General features: G+C 38.8%; 1 long non-coding RNA gene across 1 annotated transcript in view; it reads right to left on the reverse strand.

Moving 5' to 3' along the window:
- Positions 1-8,757: 8,757 nt before the first annotated feature.
- LOC148112787 (uncharacterized) overlaps positions 8,758-20,089 on the reverse strand; it is a 30,086-nt gene continuing 18,754 nt past the window's right edge. Inside the window, exons 2-3 of the long non-coding RNA XR_015728881.1 lie at positions 10,032-10,156; positions 8,758-8,822 (exon numbers count right to left, since the gene is read on the reverse strand). This is a non-coding gene — a long non-coding RNA (uncharacterized LOC148112787). The remainder of the gene's footprint in view (positions 8,823-10,031; positions 10,157-20,089) is intronic.

Consider the following 20,089-nt stretch of genomic DNA (forward strand, 5'->3'; position numbering starts at 1 on the left):
ATATTATACCTCTTCCCATTGTCATCTATTTTTATATCCATCCTCACATTGGTTAATTATGTAATTATGTAATACAGTTGTTTAATACAAATTCAACATTTTAATATAAATCAATTAGTTATATAACTATCTTTTTTGTATATTAATCAATATGAACATGAATATTCCAATTATTTCCATGCAATCCAATTTCTTACAAATCAATTAATTATATTTACCAATAATAATAAACCAAATAATTTCCCCCATATATTCCTCAGAACCACAACTTAACCATTTCTGCTTTCAATACAATATACAATTAATAGTATCTCAATTATTACAATTCCCTAGTTAAATACAGCTTTTTTTTCTTTTGTGTTTTAAAATCTTGAACTCTCCTCCTAAATTTCCCATTGTTTGCAGTTTTTCACCTACCTTTTTTGGGGAGGAAAAATAAAAATAAAAATAAATCTCTCTCTGCCTCATTTTGTCACGTTGCACCAAAGATCCTGGTTTCGGTTTCGTTTCTGCAGCTTAGCTAGGGGGGAAAAAAACTGCTTCAGGAACTCTTTACACTGATTGCCTGTAGGGCGGCCCTTTGAAGCCCCGGGCAAGAGTTTAAACAGTTTTTTTTTCTTCTAGCCATCAGCTGGGGCTCAAGAGGCAGCGGGACTCAGGAAGCAGAATGAAAAATCGGGACTTTTTTGAAACGCCGCGGGACAAATTGCTAAAAATCGGGACTGTCCCGCCAAAAGCGGGACGTCTGGTCACCTTACCCAAATCTCACTCCTGGCTGGCCCTTCTCACCCTGCCCCTCCCCTCCCAAGAGTTCCCAAACGGCCTGTTTTGGATACAGGTAAGTTCAAGGTGTGCGCAGAGGCTCAGGGAAGGCAAAAAACGGGCCTACTGAAAGTCAGGAAGGCCAGAAACGGGCCCATTTCTGACCTCCAAAGGGCCTCCGGAGCCTGGGGAGGCTGTTTTTGCCCTCCCAGAGGCTCGAAGAAAGCCTCTGGAACCTGGGGAGGGCAAAAACGCCCCCTCCTGCCATGGTGCAGGAGGCTGACTAGGCCACGCCCACCATGGCCATGCCCACCCAGCAACTGGGCAGAGAACCCTTGCTAAAATTTTTGAAGCCTACCCATGACCATATGGCTCCTGCCCTGTTGGTATTCTGGAAAAACTAAAAGACTTTCCATTTCTTCCAGGCCTTGAGTAGATGCCCCTGTCAGATTTGTTTGAGGGTGTGTGGATGTTAGCCAGACTCATCCTTGCTTCCTGTATTTGTACTTCTTTCATAAGTATTGCATTTATATTCTGTTTGTTTGTTAAATAATTTTAATTAAAAGAAGATTTTACAAAGTTTTTAAAAAACTATAGAAATATAGAAGAAAGAGAAAAAGAGGAAAAGGAAAAAGAAAAAAAAGAACAAAAAACCCAAGAAAAACATAACATTTACCATTTCTACCACCCTGTGTATTGCATATTATAGTTTCCTTCTTCCCATAGCAAAGTTTTAATTAATGAATTCCCAAGCCAGGATTTTTTATTAATTTCCCCCCCCCCAAAGTCTATAAATGATTTCCAGTCTTTTATAAAAGTAATTGTAGTTCCCTCCTTAATCAATTTATTCTATTTGGCTTTATTGTACACTGCCCAAAGTCAGCCTGGAATCAGGCAATGCCTAAATTGAATAAATTAAAAGTTAAAACTCTCTTTTCCAACTTGTTGTATTACCTGTAATAAAAAGTGAAGCATTTTTACCATTTTCATCTACTATATGAATATTCTACTATATCCTCAAGGGATTTTAAATATTTGTTGGTTCCTAGAATCAGGGGAAGCTCTTCTGTTTTTAAAGACAGTCCTTTGCCTCCATGTTCCAAACTCGATTGCAGAAAATATGATTTCAGCAACAGAGTGGTCAATGCCTGGAATGCACTACCTGACTCTGTAGTTTCTTCCCAAACCCCACAAACTTTAACCTTAAACTGTCTACTGTTGACCTCACCCCATTCCTAAGAGGGCGTGCATAAGCGCATCAGCGTGCCTTCCGTCCTGCCCTAATATTCCTTTTTACTTACTCTTTTCATGTATTCAAATTATGTTTATACTTTTACCTGTTATCTTATATATGATTGACAAAATAAATAAATAAGTAAGATAAATAAAATGTGAATGTAAATTTTTATGTAGACATGAAGAGGAAATCTAAAGGGTTTTTTTTTTTTTGTAAGTGAGGTACAGTGCCTCAGACCAAACTTATTTAAAGCTGTTTCGCTTGTTTAGAGAACAGTTATATCAGACATGATCATTTGGGGAAAATGTCATTCAATATGCTTCCATGCGATCAAGATTTATTTTAGAACCCAATTTGCTTTTATCTGCTTTTTTAAAAAAAATAAAATATACATGTTTGTTGGGTTCTTCATTTTTTTTTCTTTTGTGCATTTTTGTTTTTCAATAGAAAAGAAATACTTGTAGTTCAAAGTTGAACTGTAGAGTCATTATGCTGAATGAGCTTGTTTGTGGCTTAGTTGAGCTTGGGAACAGAGAGAAAACTCCACTCACTTCTAGCACTGAAGATGTTACATAGTTGGATAATGAAAGGTCTGGAAAAAACAGCAACAGAGAGCACTAAGGACTCCATATTTTTGCCTTTGTTGGAATTTGTTTCATATTTTAATGCAGTTGTTCTTTCTTGTTCTTCTGTTGCATATTATAACATCAAAAAAATAAATAAACTTTTGTTTCATATCAACAGATGTGAAGCTCTTCTTCACAGCTCTGATTGCCCTACTGACTAGTTGTATTTGATTTATTACAAATTGAATTTTTCTTGAACATGGGACTATCAGTCTTCTGCAAGAATAGTAAACCTGTGTCTAAAAATAATCCGCCTTCTCAACTGGTGAGGCATAGGAGGGATATATGAGATTAAGTGGGAAGGTTCTTGTACAGCATATTGGGAGACCTTCCGACCAATTTACTCTGATTCATTTTTTACTCCACCGATTGGCCAGTTGGGATTGTGTTGGACACAGAATGGCCCATTTGACAGTTAACAAACAAGATAGAGGAATAGCAAGAGCTTGGGAACATTGCTTTCTTGTACACCCAATGCCCATTTGCTTCTCTGTGGTCTGTTACTTTCACTAGAATTAGAAACTGGCCAAATACTGGTCAATTTGAATCAATTTCCAAAATATTCAAATTAAAAAAAAATCCAGCAAGTGAAGAGTAACACTCACAAGGAATGTCTATTGACAACACAACCAAGAAGCATTCCATAGAGTAAAAAGTGATTGTAAAGTAAGAATAATAAAATTATCTTCTCAGATAATAAAATCTGTATGAAGCATAAGGATGGGGGGGGGACCCCTTTTTTTCAGAAGAAGCAGAACATCAGTAATGAATTTATTTGAAAATCATGAGATTAAGATCACTCAAAGACTTGCCAATCAGTATTCCCAGATTTGGCGGTCAAATTTATTAAATAGACCTAATCAAGAACTACCTTATGTATTCTTACTGGGAATGATGACAGCTTCTAAAAATCGAATAAAGCAGCTAACAAAGAACACAATGTTGGAATCTCGCAGAGAACTCCAAGAAACCAACTAAGAGATATTTATAAAATCCTGATTTTTCTTGGTCATGGTTATTCTCCTCCAGAACGTGCTGCAATCCAAAAATATGAAAGCTAAATAGCAGTTGCAGGAGATTAATAAACATAATTTTGTGTCTTGGTCCATTTTTTTTTTACTTCTGGTCTGTCTTTTTTGACCCTGGAAGTCCAAATTAGCAGCAATCTGTGTGTGGAAGCCTTGTTCTCTTAGAGATGAATTTCTGGATGCTGTATATCAATTTCTTCTTCCTCCTTTGTGACATAGTCAAAAGATTTAGAGGAAGATTAGCATCTTAGAAAGTTGGGGTCTAGAGACCAACATCTCTGTTACTCCCACTTCTTAGTCATTAGTGTCTAGTTTTCTGCAGAAAAATAAAGGACTTGAGGGGATTCTTCACTCAGGGGATTCTTTACTGAAGCAAAGCACCCATTCAGTATTGAGTAGAACAGAGGATTGTTTTGCTTTCCCTGCCTGGCCTTTGCAGTTATTTATTTATTTATATTATTTATTTATATTTATTTATTTTATTTATTTGTCAAAAACGTTTATTTATATTTATTCATTTTATTTATTTGTCAAGAATGTATTAGGTAATAAGTATAAGCATGGATTGGATATATAAAATAGATACAAATAGAGAAAACATTAGTACAGGGACGGTAGGCACGCTGGTGCTCTTATGTACATCCCTTTACAGACCACTTAGGAATGGGGTGAGGTCAACAGTAGATAGTTTTAGGTTAAAATTTAGGTTAAAATACACCCAAGTCTCATATGTGGCATAGCAGTGATGTCATCGGAATGGATGGGCCCTTTGGGGAGATGTTGATATGAAAAGATCCTTTGAGGTATTTGTTTAAATCAGTATTTCTGGAACTTGACAACTTTAACATTTGTGGACTTATGCTCCCAAAATTCCCCAGCCAGCATAAATGGGGATTCTTGAAGCTGACGTCCATGCAACTTAAAATTGCCAAGTTTTTTTTTTTAAATATGTCTTACATTGCCAAATCCATGCACCATCATTCTGCCACTCAATTTGACAATACAATAAAGGGGCTAAGGGTTCAGAACTCAGTCTGGGGGCTGTATATGTCTGACAGGCTACAAGTTATTTATTTTGTTAGTAGCCTTTTGATCATTCAGTAGAGCACAAATATTCCAAATAAATAAATAAGAATAGTCATTCTACAGCACTTGGCTGTTTTTTTCCCCACCCCCTGCCTAACATGAAGTTCAATCAAAACAGCAATTGCAGTGCTGAGACAGAGAAGATTGTACCTTTGGAATATGGATTAATTGGAAAACTGAAGAGAAGCAAAGTTCTTCACAGGCAAAGATGATATATTTTTCAGAAAAGAAACAGATGGGGACGGGGAAGAAAGAAATAGGATTAAGCAGGAAATTAAAGCAAATACAAGAGATGGAAAAGCTGTCCAAAATTCAGCAATTATATATTGCAAATGATATTGGCATTTTACCAGTTTAGCTATATAATCTTTTTTACAAATAATGCTGGGAGTCATAGTTTGGTTAAAATGATGAAAACTTTGGTTGTCGTGCTTTTCTCTGCTGTGCAAAATTTGAATTACCTGGACAGACAGGCTGAATTTAAATGTTAATTTAGGATGTAGATATGATCCATGAGGGGGGAAATGGCAAAAACAGATGTGATCAAAGAGATGGAGAGGAAAAGAAAGTTGGCGGAGTGAAGAATGGAACAGGAGAAGCCAAGGTCAAGACAAAGGATTGGTGTCATCACCAAAAAAGGTTTGACTGTAATATAAATGGAAATTCCATCTGACTTGGATTGATGTGGTCCTGGGAGGGGAAGCGAGGAGACGAAGAAGCAAATGCTACCAGGTTGGTTTGCCTCATCCCTCAACAAGCTTGCTTTGCCCCATTTGATTAGTGCAGCCTGCCTGTGACGAGTCAAATCCATTAGGGCCGAGAATGTATAGCTTGGTTACACCAGTATAGGGAAGAATGTTCTGGCATTGTTTTGCCTGATCACTTCATCATTCTATCAGCAACCCAGATGCAGGCCAAAAATTGCTTTCAGCCTTTCAAACAAGAGCAATTCTCCTTCCATCCTTCATTTCCAATCACTATTTGGCCAATATTGGTTGCCAAGTTCATCCATATTAGCTACCCTACCATGGATGGTGAAAGTTGTTGTTGTTTGCAATGATATTATAATGGTGGCATTTTTTAAAAATGCTAATGGCTCCTTGGAGTTCCAGCAGTAAGCACATTTATGACTATGATGATTATACCTTTTTCACTTAATCTTGGTGGAGAAGAACAGTTATATTCTGCCCAAATTGTACAGCTCATTGTTCATGGTAAGTGATTACTGCTTCAAGGGCCAATGAATACTGGGGCTACTAACATAACACCAGCTGGATGTCCTGGGATTGCAACTCCCAGGATTCTCAGCCAATATTTTTTTCACTGCCCTGCATTTCTGTTATATGGTTTACACAATGTAATTGAAAATAAATCTAATCAAGCTATAATTTAAAAAAAAAAATCCCTCTAAATGCAGAAATTATACAAATCAATATCCAGTTTTAAAAAAGCAATTTTAAATATTTAAATGCCTATTAATCTGTCACTTAAAAATTATTATTTTGGCACCAATTACATCACCTCAACAATCATGGTACAATAAAGACAAAATGTTTGATTTTAATATTGTACTTGGGGAATGTCCTCCCCTTGTAATGATAATAAGCACAGGCAACCTGATATCAGAAGAGGTACTTCTTAATAAATATGTAGAGCCGAGCTATTTGGGATTTTAAATATAAATACCATGAAGTGAGCTTGGAAGTGGAAGAGACACAGACATTCTTTTAAAAGCAAGCCAATGTCCCTATATTGGCCACAGTAGTGGTAGTATTTCTACTGTCAGATGCTTTTGAATTATCCATCAAGGGCAGCTCCATGTACAACAAATTACAGTTATTCAGTAAAAAGGTTGCTAGACCATGAATAACTATGATCAATCACTAGATCCTATGCTATCTAGAAACAGCTGTAGTTGGTAAATCAGACAACATTTCAGAATTATGTTCCAAACTATTAAGGCCAACTGTGTCTTCAGGGACAAGATTGAATCAAGAAGTATCTCCAGCTCAGTTATGAAAATCAGATACCGAGGGGACCTATCTTGTTATGATTCAACCATCAGTTACTGTCCTGTAGCTTCCACTGCTTCAACACCTAACCAGTCTTACATTGCTCAGATGACATGGAGAAATAGGGAAGAATGACCCAGACAGACATATCATCAGGGTATTACTAATATTTCAATACAGTACCATGCTGTCTCTTCTCATCTCCTTCATTTAAGAAGTTAAAAAATACGGCTAATTGACTTCCAATTGCCCAATGGGTGGAGCTGTAATTCTTTTTGAATTGTATCCTGTTAGAAGCCTACTACTCTAACATCATGCTTCATGCACCCCATCTGCGGAATAGGCCCATCAAAATATCATAGTTGCTATTAAATAAAACATTTCAAAGAGAAAAATGAATCAGTAGGTACATTCTTTTATCTTTTGCCTGTTAAAAATCATCCATCATGACTGTTTCAGAGCCAACTCTGGTTTGAAATAGGTCCAGATAATTGTTTGTTTTCAAACACAGCTAGAGTTGCACTACCCTTTTACTTTCCATGGCCACCTGGCAGAGAGAGAGGGGGGGGGAGGGAGGGAGGGAGGGAGGGAGGGAGGGAGAGGGAGAGGGAGAAGGAGAAGGAGAGGGATTAACAAATGTATGTAAGTGTAAAAGCATTTGGGTTAAAAGAAGTTATTTAAAATGGCCACATCTTTTTGAGGGCATCTGACACCGTGTTCATTCAGATCTATCTTGGATCATATTCACTCATTCATACTCTAGTTATTAATATTCAAGATGGACAAAGATCAAACTGAAAGAAAATCAACATCCAGGAGATCATTTGATATGCAATGAAAACTGATATTAATTCTAGTAGGCCATATTTCACTATATGGAAGGCTAAGCACATCCGAGGTCAGCAAGAACATCAAATTTATATACGGAAGAGCTGCGGTGGCTCAGTGGTTAGAATGCAGTATTGCAGGCTAACTCTGCCAACTGCCAGCAGTTCGATCATCACCAGCTCAAGGTTGACTCAGCCTTCTATCCTTCCAAGGTGGGTAAAATGAGGACCCAGATGGTTGGGGGCAATATTAGAGAGGCTGTTAAGCACTATGAAATGGTATATAAGTCTAAGTGTTATTGCTATATAATATGAAAAACACAATCTTTAAAGTTCATTGCTATGTTGCTACAACTTCCTAACAGACTTTGGAACACAGAGGAGACAGTAAGAAAGTTAAAGGAGAAAACAGAGCTATTATAGAATAGATTCTTAAGTCTAGATAAGGCAGAAGACTGAGAAAAAAAATCAGTGTAATTCTACTTTAATCAAACCAGCTATAAATTTGTGGGGGGATATCTTTGCTAGCCTTTCCAAATTTCATTGACCTATTAGCAATAAAGGTCTTTTCAGATCTTTTTTCCGGAACTTGCCAGTCTTGCAGAGCTTGATAAAACATGATCTGCAGAGAACAGAAGTCAAAATACATTTATTTTACAGATATTGAAGATCTATCCCAGGGAAGCCTCTTTTATATATACCTGATGGCACTCACATTCAGAGCAAGACCTTCCAAAAAAGACTGATTGACAGGAGGAATGGGAGAGGAGGGAGGCTTGGGGTTGCAAAATAGGACCCTGAATCCAAATATGAGAAGATTGACATCACTTAAGCTTTCAAAATAGTAACCCTGTGAACCTTCAGTAAATCCATGTGGAAAAACAAGATCAGACTGCACATTCAAGATGTTAAATAGACCTTCAAGTCAAGCTAAATTCCTGGTGATTTCAAGGACATGTCCATATAGCTTTATCAATAGCAAAATGGAAGTGGCTTGTCTTTGCCCTCTTACAATATGTTTTCAAACATGCTAATTTAGCTTTCAGCCTTAGTATTCTCTGAAGAAATCCCATCCAGTCCCATCACTTCATTCTCATCCCACACAAGGTCAGCCAGGTGCTGCCATCTGCTGAAACATAGTAAATTTAGAACTATTACTTTTCTCACTTGTGTCTTACCCATCATTATGGATGCTCAGAAGAAGCTTCAGAAAATTGGCTGAAAGGGCACCATGTAGTGTATTTCTACAAAATAGGAGAGAGCTCTTAGCAAACCTCATTTTTCATTTGAAAATCAAAAACAATACTAACTTTAATTTCCTTAGATCTCAAATCTGTCTTCACACAGTGAGAAGCCACAATAGCATTTCTATCTATTCTCAATGAAATATGAATGAATTAAATTATGTAGGATATAGTATTCATAATGAAATCTGATCAGATGATATAAGCAAATTTAGACTAATCAGCTATTGTAATGTAGTTAAAATCTATACAGAAACTGATACTTTATTTTTTAAAAAACTATAAACAGCAGAAATTTTGCAGATGGTCAGTCTTTGAAGTATAGTAATCTCTTTCAGAGCATGCAGTCTGAAATACACAAAGCTAGATCCACACATTCACACACACTCATCCACACTGACAGAAAATCAGTTAGTTCAGATATATGTAATTAACATTTAATAATTCATATGAACAAAATGAACATTATGAGCATTAAAGTTATATAATATATTAAATTAAAATCATAGTTGCCTGGTATTATAAAAAGAACCAAGGCAACTTCCACCCTAAGTCTGAAATATAGGCATCTCTTCAAAAATTCTCTCTCTCTCTCTCTCTCTCTCTCTCTCTCTCTCTCTCTCTCTCTCTCTCTCTCTCTCACACACACACACACACACACACACACACACACACACACACACACCTCACAACTACCAAGGGTCATAGGGAAACATGTCCAATGATATAATGGTGTTTCTAATAGGAAAATAAAATCACTGTTTGTTATTTGTTTGTTTTTCCTGCTTGAGGGATTGAGTACCTGAAAGATGGAAAAAGTGTATTTTGCCTCACAAAAAATGATTGTTAGTTTTTCCATTTCTTCTTGTATTTTAGCATTTTTTTTTTCTTTGCAAAAAATCATGCCGCCATAAGCAGTCACACTGTTGCCTAACATCAGCAATTTCATCTCTGGGAGTTGCAGACTAGGATCTGGGAAGTATCTTATATTAATAGTGACCCAACGTTATGACTGGACTTCCTCCATTCTGGTGATAACACAGTCAAGAAGTTGCAGCCATCCATACACCCCATTCTCATTGTTAAAAAAGAAGTATGTAAGGAAGAGTAAAGCTTGACTGTATAACTGAATGTCAAATCAATATTAACTCCTCCCTCCCGGATATAACCATTTTTTTCACGGAACTGAGCCTCAATAGATTCACTCACAATGACAATCTTCTATTCCGGTTTTATACTTGTTCTCTGCAGAAAAGGACACAGGTTGCAGTGACTTTCCAGCTGTCTGTTTTATCTCAACTTCCCACAAATAATTAGAGGCAGTCTTTGTTCACCTGCACAATAAAAGGAAACCTGAACATTTAGCAAGTAAAATGTTGATCAACTTTCTAGGTCCAAGAAAATGTGAAGGGGAAGCAGTCAGGACAGAATACGTACGATTAATTTATCAAAAGAAGAAAAGGAGGGAAGATTAAGAAAGCTGGAAGAATAAAGACAGACACAAAGAGGAATAAGCAAAGTCTTCAAAGGAATAATAGAATGAAGTATATGATAGAGGAAGAACAAACAGCTTCTGTTCAAACAGCATAAAGAGATCGTACCTAATTTGATAATAGCCCTATTTATAAATTGGGAACTGGAGAAACAAGTTCTTGTTTGAGATGCAAGCTCTAGAGGAATCACATGCTGTGATGGCGAACCTATGGCACACGGGCCCGAAGTGTCACCCGGAGCCATGTCGCCTGGCATTCGCGGCGTCGCCCATTTCTCTTCCGGGTTTCTGGCGTGCATGCACGCACAATGATCAGCTGGCATTTTTGCATGCAGCAATGCTGGAAACTAGAAGAGCTGGTCTTCCATTCTTCTGCGTGAGCATGTGCGCCGGTCAGCTGATCATCGTGTGCACACGCGCGCCAGAATCCCAGAAGAGTAGGTGGCTGAAACTGGATTTTCAGTAGCTGAAACTGGAAGTTCATTTTTGGGTGCACACATGTGCCCTGGGCAGCTCCTCTTCCGGGTTGCGTCCCAGATGCGTCTGTGCTTCCTTTTTGGCACTCGGTGCTGAAAAGATTAGCCATCGTTGCTCTAGAGGATCCTGTTAGCATTAACTCTGCCTCTGTGTATGCAAGTAGATAAAACATCAAATCTAAATGTACATATCAGTGATGGTGAGCGCAAGCACGCATCTAGGCCACAACCTGGAAGAGGAGCTGCCCAGGGCACATGTGCGCACCTGAAAATGAACTTCTGGTTTCAATTACTGAACTTCCAGTTTCAGCCAGCTATTCTTCTGGGATTCTGGTGCGCATATGCACACAACTATCAGCTGACCAGCGCGCATGCTTACACAGAAGAACGGAAGACCAGCTCTTCTAGTTTCCAGCACTGTCACATGCAAAAATGCCAGCTGATCATGGAATGTGCATGTGCACCAGAAACCCAGAAGAAGAATGTGTGATGCTGCGCGTGCCAGGCGAGATATATATATATATATATATATGTTACAATCACACAGTAGAGGTCAAATATTTATTTCTTTTAATTCATAGGTATAAATGTGTGATATTTTTGCAATCAGGGTTTTTTCCTATGTTGAAAAAAAGATGTTAAATGGCCATGGTGGGATGAAATCTCACATATATATGTGTGTGTGTGTGTGTGTGTGTGTGTGTGTAGGTCTTTGGTTATTCGGGTTTTCTCCCGCGTAAAATTGGAGGTTTCTTGGCAACGTTTCAACGAAGTCTCATTCGTCATCTTCAGGCTGGTGTTCTCGGCTTCGTGCTTCTAGGAGCAATGTGTGTGATCACAGCTGTTTCTTCCTTTTAACTGCCAGTGGGGGTGTGAACTGATTGGGTGGGAGCTTGGCTATGTTCTGATTGGGTGGAGGTGTGTTCTGATTGGTTGGGGGTTTGGCTGTGCTCTGATTGGATGGGGGGGGTTGGCTGTGCTCTGATTGGCTGGGTGTGTGTTCTGTTTAGGTGGGGGCTTGGTTGTGCTCAGGTTAGTCTGAGTAGCAGGGGGATTTGAGCTGGTGAGCTGTGTTGCTGTTGTTTGGCTTCGTGTTCGTGGCCATGCCATCTCTTCATGGTGGATGTCAGTGTGCTTCATGTATGGATTGGAGGGGTTTAAAGTGGCTAATGATGCAGCTGTGGTCTGGCTTCTGGTCCAGGGTCGTGCCTCATCATCAGTGTGGGTTCGAGTCTGCTTTCTGCGTGGATGTGTGGATGTGTGGGGCCACACCCCCACTGGCAGTTAAAAGGAAGAAACAGGTGTGATCACACACATTGCTCCTAGAAGCACGAAGCCGAGAACACCAGCCTGAAGATGACGAATGAGACTTCTTTGAAACGTTGCCAAGAAACCTCCAATTTTACGTGGGAGAAAACCCGAATAACCAAAGACCTACATACAAACACCCACGAAAACCTCAGAAAACATACATACATATATATGCCATGGGGGATTATGGGAGCGATGGGGTGCTCCCATGTGACACCTCTCCTGCGCGAGCTGCACTGGCTCCCGGTGGTCTTCCAGATGCGCTTCAAGGTGTTGGTGACCACTGTTAAAGCGCTCCATGGCTTAGGGCTGGGGTATCTACGAAATGACTTTCTGCCGCCAATAGCCTCCCACCGGCTAATGATGCAGCTGAGGAACCAACTTCTTCCCTGGTCCAACACTTTAAAGCCACAGGAAATGAAATTGACTTTAAAAAGACCAGAACTATCGCCAAAACTGAACACTTTAGCAACAGAATAATCAGAGAAGCCATCGAGATAGAAAAACGCCCACACAGCATGAATAAACGAGATGATACCTCCCGCCTACCAGCCATTTGGAAACCCACCCTTATTGACAAATGAGTCCCTAATACAAAGAATGACACCAGACCCACATTCACGAAAACCACACAGGATGTCACCAACACACATCCACGACCACAAACCAGAAGCCAGACCACAGCTGCATCATTAGCCACTTTAAACCCCTCTAATCCATATATGAAGCAAACTGACACCCACCATGAAGATGTGGCACGACCACGAACGCGAAGCCAAACAACAGCAATGCAGCTCACCAGCTCAAATCCCCCTGCAACTCGGACTAATCCGAGCACAACCAAGCCCCCACTCAAACAGAACACCCCCCCCATCCAATCAGAGCACAGCCAACCCCCCATCCAATCAGAGCACAGCCAAGCCTCCACCCAATCAGAACACACCTCCACCCAATCAGAACACAGCCAAGCTCCCACCCAATCAGTTCACACCCCCACTGGCAGTTAAAAGGAAGAAACAGCTGCAATCACACATTGCTCCTAGAAGCACGAAGCCAAAAACACCAGCCTGAAGATGACGAATGAGACTTCGTTGAAACATCGCCAAGACACTTCCAATTTTACGTGGGAGAAAACCCGAATAACCAAAGACACACACACACACACACACACACACACACACACACACACACATGTACATATATATATATATATATATTCATTCTTACTTCTTTGTAGGGTTTATGTGTGTTTTTCTTCTAGCCAGGTTTTCCCTACATAGCCAAGGTTTTTTTGTAGCTCCAGCTCAGTAGAATCACATCTACTCGGTTCTGGGCTTTTTTCTGGGCTAGGTGTTAGAAAGGAAAAAAGCCCAGAACCGAGTAGATGTGATTCTACTGAGCTGGAGCTACAAAAAAAACCTTGGCTACGTAGGGAAAACCTGGCTAGAAGAAAAACATATATATATATATATATATATATATATATATATATATACACACACACACATACATACATACATACATACATACATACATACATACATACAAACAGGAAAAATAAATAAATAAAAATAAAATTTAATAATTTATACAATAAAAATAAAATAATAAATCTGTGTGTGACTCCTAAAATAGCATATATATATCCATCGCTTTGATTGGATAGAAAGTAGATTCTCTGTACTTGCCAAATCATCTCTCTTAGTGAGAATTGCTGGAGCTTATTTACTTGTCCCTTCCCATCGTCATGAATAACTCCTTTCCAGAAGGAAAAGCTTTGTTATTTCTGGTCCCAGTTTTCCCATCCCATCCATAGACAAATACGCAAACCAAAAATACCTTTTGTAAGTTCCAATAGCTTGATTCCTTTTGGGATTCCTGATGTTCCTGAGCAACTACAATATGTTTTCATAAGCCTCAAGTAATTTATAACCCGCCCCCCAACACGCGCACACCTTTTTTTAAGGTGATTGATTTAGTGTTATGAAATTGAAGGAAATCTAATCAACAAACCACAACAGGCTACAGAGAAGGAAAGAGAACGAAAACATTTGAGCCATTTGACTCATAAGTCAAATGCATGTATTGTCTTTCTCCCTAAATCCTTTTACTCAGTTCCATAGTTTTGGCCCATACATTCCAGACAGTGGCTCTGCCACTTTCCCAAAAGCACCAGACTGAGCTAGATCTCATTTGCAATTTTTCTGATAGGCCCTACCCTAAGGCATGGTGAAACACACATTGGAAAACCCTCTGCCTGGTTCACTGTGCTTGAGAAACCCAGCTCTCTGGCATTCTTGCCACACCATCTGGTTGCCCTAGCAATACAATACTGCCGTTGGGAGATTACCAGAGAATTATACTATGATAGGCAACTGCGATGGCCATTTCACCCCATCCCTGTGGTGTTGGTGATATCTGCATTGGTGGTGGTGGAGTCCAAAATCTTAAAATGGAGGTTGCAACACCGTGATCAAAGCTCCATATGTTTTGCGCAAAGAAAAAAAAATAGGGCTTCCATTACCCTGCTACAAACTCCATTGAGAGTTTTTTGGATCCCCACCCCTTACAGTTGGAGTGTTGTGATTGGGTCACCAGCTGACAGGCTAGAAAGTGAAGGGTAGTGCCTCTTGCTGGGGAATTAATGTGTTGGTGGATATGTCTTCCTCCTGGCTGAGAGACACCCTCTCCAGAGGGATTCTCCAAGGCTGGGACACAGACAAAGTTACAAGGTCGGTGAAACATGGCCGGCGCGGCCAATGAGGCGCTACCAGAAGAATCTCTGCCTGTCCGGAAATCAGTTTCTGGAGAACTCGCGCTATGAGGGGAATCGGCGGGAATGCATATAGGAGTCCCTCTGGCCATCTGCAACGAAGGGCGTTTCAACCTTCCGCTCTCGGACATGGGATCCTCGAGGTATGGAATCCTAAGGCCAATCCTGCTGAGTAGAAAAGCACAAAGACCTATCAATGTTGGTGCTTTTGGTCCTTTGGTAGAAGTTCTGCAAAAGTAATTGGTGGGGATGGGATTTCACAGTAAGAGCAGATGCTTTTCTGAAAATCCATCCCCTCCCATTAGACAACTTAACAAATTTCCATGCCTGGCTTCTTTTCTCCCAAAAGTATTATTTGCATCTGTCATGTATTTGCAGATGGTTATCTCATGTCCTCTTAGTCATTGCCTAACAGAACTAAATATACTTCTTTTACACTTTCCTCATAAGTCAGTCCCTTCATGCCAATTTTTTCCCATATTTGTTTTTTTTTTTCTGATTTGTCTTCTCATTTTGCTCTACTTTTCTGATAAAGCGCTAGAAAATGAAAAGTGTAAAAAAATGCTAACCACCCCACCCCACCCCAACTGGTGCATAGAAACCTTCCTTTGCTGCTAGGAATGGGTGAATCTGTAGATTTTGCTTTGTATAACTTTGCCATTTTTTTTCAAGCATGATTTAACAATTATCTTTTTAAAAAAAAAAAAAAAAAAGGAGGAGCTCTCAGTAATTATTTTGATTTACCTGCAAGGTACCTTGTCCGAATAACTATGAGCAAATATAATTTTCATGCCCCTTTGCATCTACTTAAATATGGGTTTACTTGGGTGCATATTTGCTTTTATTTTCCATAATCTATGTGGGGAAAGAGGTTATTATATTCCTTTCCCGTTTCTACATTTTTGCATATTTTTTTTTAAATTAGAGAAGTACATCATCAGATGCAGAGACATGTATCAAATAAAGAATAATTACTTCCTTGTTCACATATTGGTTCAGAAAGTAAGAATTAGATTGGCTTGTATTAAAATGAAGACAATGTTCTCCCTTTTCTATTCTTTCTTTGGTGCCTGCAGATTGATAAATGCCTGGCCTCTTGTCATTGACCAAACAAACAAACAAAAAAAGCTGCTTTGGCAATAACAATAAAGTGAGCAGGGGTGGTATTCACTTACCTTCCCTACCGATTCGGAAATGTGAGTACGCGTGTGCGTTCATGCATGCGCACGACCTTCCGCGTATGTGCCCGACCTCAAAAATGTCCCTAAATAGTATGGCATAGAGCCAGGGCGGGTGGCCGGTCTCACCTGCGATTTCAGCTACTGGTCCGGGTGAACTGGTCCGAACCGGCTAAATACCACCTCTGAAAGTGAGGTAGGAGCCAAGAGAATTCCTAAGACTTCTTTGAAGGTTAATGAAAAATTTAGGTATATTGTTTTTAGTTTGGCTATTGTCAACTACAGGTCTTCAACTAACCATTTCATATTTTCTCCTCCTAGCCAAAACTGATGTGATTTAGGTCCAACCACAAATTATAGTTTCGAACTGGGAAATTAGACTAAGAGAGGCATGAAGATAGAAAGGGAAGCCTGAGCTCTATTATTTAAATAAAGTATTCTAAAATCTTGACTGGAGTTCTGATGTGGAAGAATAGCTTGTGCTATGAAAGTATTCATTTTATATGCTCTATGATCATTCTATAAATAAATAGAATTATCAGAAAATGTCACAAGCCTGACTAGACCAAAGACATTATCTACATTTATTGGTGACTGGAAGCCTTTTATGGACTTTTTGTGTAAAAATGGAAAAAATGATTAATGGTTTTGATGATTAGACAGGATAGGTTATAGAAAAAAGAGTAATATGATATAACTTTAGACAGAAAGGTTAGAATATATTTGCGCTTGTAACTGCTGTGAAGAATATTGGAATCTATTTCTTTATATCTTTTTTCTTTCTTTTCTATTTTACTTTATATCTTTTTCTTTTGTTGATTTTTTTTGCCTTTGATTTCTTTCTTTCTTTTCCTGTTTATATTAGTGTTAATGTTAGTGTTTGTATTAATTTTTATTTTCTTGTTTAAAAGATTTAATTAAACATATTAAAAGGAAATGTCATAAGCCTTTGGTGACCTCCTTCCAAAAACATCTGCTCTAAATAAATACTGAAACTTCTCACAACTGGATGGAATTGTAGCACTTTTTAAAAAAAAAAACCAATCATATACTGAATAGGAAATATTGGGATTTTCTACATCAGCAGTTAGAAGTATTTGGCCATCTCAGAGTTTATAGTCCTTTAGCTTTATAACAGGAGAGCAATTGGCCACATTTGCTCATATGTCACAACTTTACTTTCCTTAGGCCCACTGTTGAATACATTACTTTACCCATGAAAGTTCAGAATAAAGGAAGATGACTTCAAAGCTGGAATTTGCATTGATTTTTTAAAAAATAATTATTTCAAGGAAAGTTTGAAAGCATGTTGTTGGGAATAGCTCTCTTGTCAGAGTTGCAGTCTCTGTGACTCTTTAGATCAGAAAAGCCCATTATGCAACCCAGATAAGTTGCTTCTTTATCATAAGAGAAGGAAAGGAAAAATTCTGCATTAATGTTTGCAGGGTGGAGGGAGAGGATTTCATAGGGGCCATGACCTTAGCACTCTTTTCCATATCCACCCGTGCTAATAGCAATAGGTAAAAGTTCCCTTGCACATATGTGCCAGTTGATCCCGACTATAGGAGGCGGTGCTCATCTCCGTTTCAAAGCTGAAGAGCCACCTCTATCCAAAGACGTCTCCGTGGTCATGTGACCGGCATGACTAAATGCCAAAGGCACATGGAACGCTGTTACTTTCCCAACAAATGTGATCCCTATTTTTCTATTTGCATTTTTTTTACATGCTTTTGAACTGCTAGGTTGGAAGAAGCTGGGACAAGTAACGGGAGCTCACCCCGTTATGCGGCACTAGGGATTTGAAGCGCTGAACTGCCTACCTTTTGATCGACAAGCTCAACATCTTAGCCACCGCATCACCTGCTAATAGCAATAGCAACAGCAATAACATTTAGACTTATATACCGTCCCATAGCACTCCAAAATAATGCCAATAGGCATTATTTTACCTATTGTCTCCAACAATCTGGGTCCTCATTTTACTGACCTTGGAAGGATGGAAGGCTGAGTCAACCTTGAGCCCTGTCAGGATCGGACTCCAGACTGTGGGTAGAGTTTGCCTACAACACTGGACTTTAACCACTACATCATCAGGGCAGAAGAATGTTTTGATATAGAATTAACATCAGAAAAAGCCACACACACTGAGACCATTAACAACCAAGTTAAAAATATATTTGCATATAAAAGAGGAGATTCTAATAAAGGAGAATATTTGTCGTTCACAATTGAAATGAGGGGTCCTTGGTGCTCTGTGAGCTTGGTTGTTTTCTTGGAGACATTTCATTACCCAAACTAGGTAATATCATCAATGTTAGTAAGGAGTAGGGTTTGTCCTCAGTTTATGTTCCGCATAGTGTTACTGGCCAAACACACTAACAGTAAACAGCCCAACCAAAGAACCTTCAAAACTGCTCCCATCAACACTGACAGGGAAAGCAACTGGAACAAAAACTGAGGCCAAACCTCACTCCTTACTAGCACTGATGATGTTACCTAGTTTGGGTTTTGAAATGTCTCCAAGAAAACAATCCAGCTCAGAGCTCCTGGAGGAGATTCTGGTTTCAAACCCCATTCCCTATTTTATGTGAATTTCTTATTCAATGTAACTGCATGCACATAAAAATATGCATTTATGTATTGTGGACATATATCCATATATACAATATATCTATTTTATAATATAAATTGCAATATTATATATATTACAGATTGCACTTTTGCAATATAATCTTATGATGTCAGATATGATGTGTGCAGCACAGTATGATCCTACATGCATTTACTTTTTAGCATGCAGTCACATTAATAATATGCCAACATAGATATGCAGGGCACAGTTAAAAACTGACCACTGTTATTTGAAAGCCCTACACAGATCTAGACAATGACTTCATTACCTTTATTGGGCAGATCTGGGCAGTTTCTAAATCTACCAAGTAATAAACTGACATAAATACAATTGGAAATTAAAATAACCCAGTGGGACATGGAAAATATGAAATGTTTTGACTATAGACTTCCATCAAACTCTTTCCACAAGTCATGCTAACTAGTATTGATAGAAAATTGGATTCCAAAATATTTGCAACTCCAGTACCATGCTATTGTGTTAAATAATCTAAATAACATCTTTTTCTAAGGCTTAGTTTTCCTAATTGTGATGCTGGGAAGTATGGTAATGTCCTAGGTTTCCTCAGTTATGATTGTGAGAAGTTCATAGCCACTACATACAACAAGTCTTTATAGGCACTCCCTACACAGAAAAGATCCTTGGGTACCAGAGTTTAGAAAGATTTTATGGGAAGACTCTGAAGAGCCTAAATAAGCTGTAATGGTTTGACCCAAAGGGTTAGCATTAGGAAGAAAAGGGACACATCATATCTGTTGTATCCATGCTATTCAATAATGATGGTATCATCTTGATTTGTTTGTTGAGCAAAAGGGGAAAACAATGGAATGTCTTTCCTTAACTATGTGCAGAGAAAAAAGTGAGAAGAAATCACCGTGGAGGAAAAAGTAGCAGGAAATTCACCTTGTATATTTGCTGGCAGCTATTGGCATTTGCACACTATCCTATTGAAGTACAGTTGATGACAGAATTTGTAGGAATTGAAGGCTTTCATTAGTAAACAAAATTTCCAATGAGTCTGATGAAGCTTAACTCTGAGAAAACTCAATTTTTTAGAAAGCTGACAGGCTGCCAACGGATCTTTTGTGAAGTTGAATATCAACAAAAAACCCTTTCGGAGCTGACACTTATCTATCAAAACAACCTGAGCATCTGCGACAAAACTGACAGGAATCAAGAAGATTCATTAGAAAAATCCATCAGAAGTCCCTGTTTGGGGGGGGGGGAAATCATTCACCTACCTTGAGGCTAGAGTATTTTTCTGCCTGACCATTTATTTTCTTTTTCAAAGCATTGACTGAAAAGGATGGAAAATAATGAATCCTGGAGGTCATAGGTTTTAGTATATGTGTTGGGGAAAAGGTTTAATAGGCAGGCCTTGCTCGAAATGACCATGCAGATGAAA

The sequence above is a fragment of the Pantherophis guttatus genome, chromosome 7 (genome assembly GCF_059756535.1).
Source record: "Pantherophis guttatus breed Tessera chromosome 7, ASM5975653v1, whole genome shotgun sequence".
Classification (NCBI taxonomy): Eukaryota; Metazoa; Chordata; class Lepidosauria; order Squamata; family Colubridae; genus Pantherophis; species Pantherophis guttatus.